Source organism: Sarcophilus harrisii, chromosome 2, assembly GCF_902635505.1.
Source record: "Sarcophilus harrisii chromosome 2, mSarHar1.11, whole genome shotgun sequence".
Lineage (NCBI taxonomy): Eukaryota > Metazoa > Chordata > Mammalia > Dasyuromorphia > Dasyuridae > Sarcophilus > Sarcophilus harrisii.
The window spans coordinates 232,323,091-232,326,259 of NC_045427.1; the positions used below are offsets into that span (position 1 = coordinate 232,323,091).

The following is a 3,169-nucleotide window of genomic DNA, read 5'->3' on the forward strand; positions in this document are numbered from 1 at the left end:
CCTACATGTTTTCTCCTCACTGTTTTTCATGTTTTTTATTTTCTCCTACCTATCAGCTCACTTATTTCAGTCTCCTTTCATGAAGTTATCAATCAATATTGCTTCTCCTACCTATAGATATATATACCACAAAGTTCTGTTGTTTGGCCTTCTTCACTTCCCTCCATTCATTTCCTTTTGGCAAAGTCATCCAATTTGTTGTTGTTTTTATTATTAGTCCTGTTCTTCATTCTCAAAGAGTTCCAGTAACATTCATGATGTCTTGACTTGTGAGTGAATTGGATAGGAGACAGATCTTCATAAAGTCATCAGTCTCACTTTCTTCCAGTCATCAAAGTGCAATGGCAACAAAAAAGTCAGGATGATTGGTAATGGCCCAGGGTGAAATCATCCTCCTAATCACCCAGGTTCCCAACTTCAGTGTTCTCCATCTATATGATGAGTTGAGTTGATAAATCTTGTCAATTCTGCCTCTATGACATCTTTCACATTTGTTCTTTTTAGCTCTTCTCAAAAAATTTACAACACTTATTCAGGCCCTTCTTACCTCTTTCTTGTGCTACTGCAATAGCTTCCTACATCAAGCTCTCACTTTTCCATTCCAACCGCCATACAACTACCAGCATGATATTCCTAGAATACAAGATAGGCCCTGTCCGCTTTGCTATGGAATGTAAACTCCTTTAGAGAAGGATTATCAGTTATACTTTTGTATCCTCAGCACCTAGCACACATACATAAAAGGCATATCTGAAGTATTTGTTGATTGAAAATAGTGGAACAGAATGGAGAAAGAGTTAGAATCACCAAATGTCACTTTTGGAAATCTCTAAATGTTATAAAGTTTTTGTTTGCATCAATCTGATAGCTGCCATCCTTTTACTCCCAAAACTTACTCCTAGTTCTGCCTCCTAGGGGACCAAGTAGAACAAATTTAATCCATCTTTCACAGTTATCATGCCCTTTATCATGTCTTTATAAGATTTCTCTTCTCTAGGCTAAATACCCCTACCTCCTTTTACCAGTTCTCATTCAGTGTGCTTTCCTGTCTTCTCTCCATCCTAATTAGCTTCCTCTAGAATACCTCTCAGTTATAAGTGTCCTTCTAAAAATTAACTGAATACACTATTCTAGATGTGGTCTAACCATGGCAAAAAACAACATGATAATGGTCTTCTTTGCTCTGGATACCCTATCTCTCTTACTGGTACATAAGAATGCTGCATTCAATTTACCATTAGATTGTCTTATTTCTCTTTTGATTTATTAGAACTTGCAGTCCAATAGTTCTCAATAACTTTGTCATTTATGGGAGATGAGGATAAAGAGTTATTCCATGTGACAACTGGAGGTGATGATCAGGAAGAAAAAATTCACAAAAGATGCTTTCACAGGCTGAAATGTGTAAAGAAATTATTCATCTTAGTTCCTCCTCCTGCTACTACTGCTCCTCCTCTCCTTTTTTTTTTTTTTCCTCCTCCTTTCCTCCTCCTCTCTCTTCCCTTCTCCTTTCCTCCTCCTTTCTCCAGTGCCACTGAGTAAAAATCAGCCACTTCAGACTTTACCATCCTAGGGAATCATAGCTTCTTAAAGTAACTGAATGATGATGTAATCAAAGTTTTTAACGGCATGAAAGTAAAGGAATTTTCTACACAAGATGAGATTAAAAAAGAAAGAAAGAAAGAAAGCAGTCCTCTTCTCTTTAAGTGATAACCAAAGACAAATAGTTGAGAAAGAGGCAAAGCAGATCTTGGTGAATGTCACTGGTAAGGCTGTAAATGATCTTTACATGTTTTGTGAAGTTGCTAGCTCTGAATGATTGCCCATATGTTTTATATGATGTCATATACAAGACAAAGGAGTCTTAGAAAAAATTCTTAATTTTTTTATTCTGGTATTCTGAATGAACACCTTTAAAAAGCAAAATGACATGTTCTTTCTAAAGATGCCATTAAAAAGAAATTTACAGGAATTAAACATGAGTGACAAGTAAATGACTTGGATGATATTAAAGATCATTTAATGCTTGGAGAGAAATTGGGGGTCAACGTAGTACTTTCACTTGAAGTACTTTCATTTACATTTATAAAATGATAATAAAGTATCATCCAGAAGTAGCTTCCATTTTTGTAGCTTCATCAATTGGAATAGTGTTAGGTTTTTGTCCTTTACCATATCCTCCCAGAAAACATAAAAGAAATGTCAGTAATTTAAACAGCCTACCAATGATTGCCATAGAACCCAGGGAATCATTCACATCACATTTTAGCCAAAACAAATGTCACTATATGCATTCCTTGAAGAAATAAGATTGATACAATAGTCAATATAAATAGTTTAGAAAACTGCAAAGGTTTAGCTAAATGTGCTGCAAGATTCGTATAGTAAACACTTAACTCCTACTCCTGTTCTATAGTGTACATCCAGTGGAAAATAAAAAAGGCATTAACAACTGCTTTATTTAGAAAGATATGTAGATAGCAGGAATAAACACTGAGATACTACAATAATTTGATGACCATTATGACAACTTAATTGCCTTGAAAGTATGATCCACTGGTCTGTTGCTAAACTTCATTCAGTATAACTAGAGTCCCACTTGATTGCAATTCCTGAAGTTCTTGTGTTTTGTACACCTAACTCGCCTTCAACATGCCTATAGTCACATGGCAGCATATGAATATGTGTGTATGTATGTATATGTGTGTACATATATATATACATATATATACTTATATACATATATACACGTGCATATATTTATATGTATAACTATGCATTAAAAAATTTTATGTAATAGGATTGTCACCCTCAAAAAGAAATACCAATTAAGTTGTCATAATGGTCATCAAATTATTGTAGTATCTCAGTGTTTATTCCTGTTGCCTACATATCTTCCTAAATAAAGCAGTTGTTAATGCCTTTTTTATTTTCCACTGGATGTACACTATAGAACAGGAGTAGGAGTTAAGTGTTTACCATATGAATCTTTTAGCACTAAGAATATTTTGAATAATCTAATGGCAATTTCTATATGAAAAAAGCCTTAAATGGAACACGGTTTTTGAGATCAAAATCCTCTACTTCTACAAAATTGGCCATGTTGCAATAAAACTCATGGTTTATTACAAAAGAAAAAAAAATCATGTTGTATCTGTTCAATAGTTGA

At 34.2% G+C, this 3,169-nt stretch overlaps 1 pseudogene; it reads left to right on the forward strand.

Moving 5' to 3' along the window:
* The first annotated feature begins 1,602 nt into the window (after positions 1 to 1,602).
* LOC100915292 lies at positions 1,603 to 2,094 on the forward strand (annotated as a pseudogene).
* Positions 2,095 to 3,169: the final 1,075 nt, after the last annotated feature.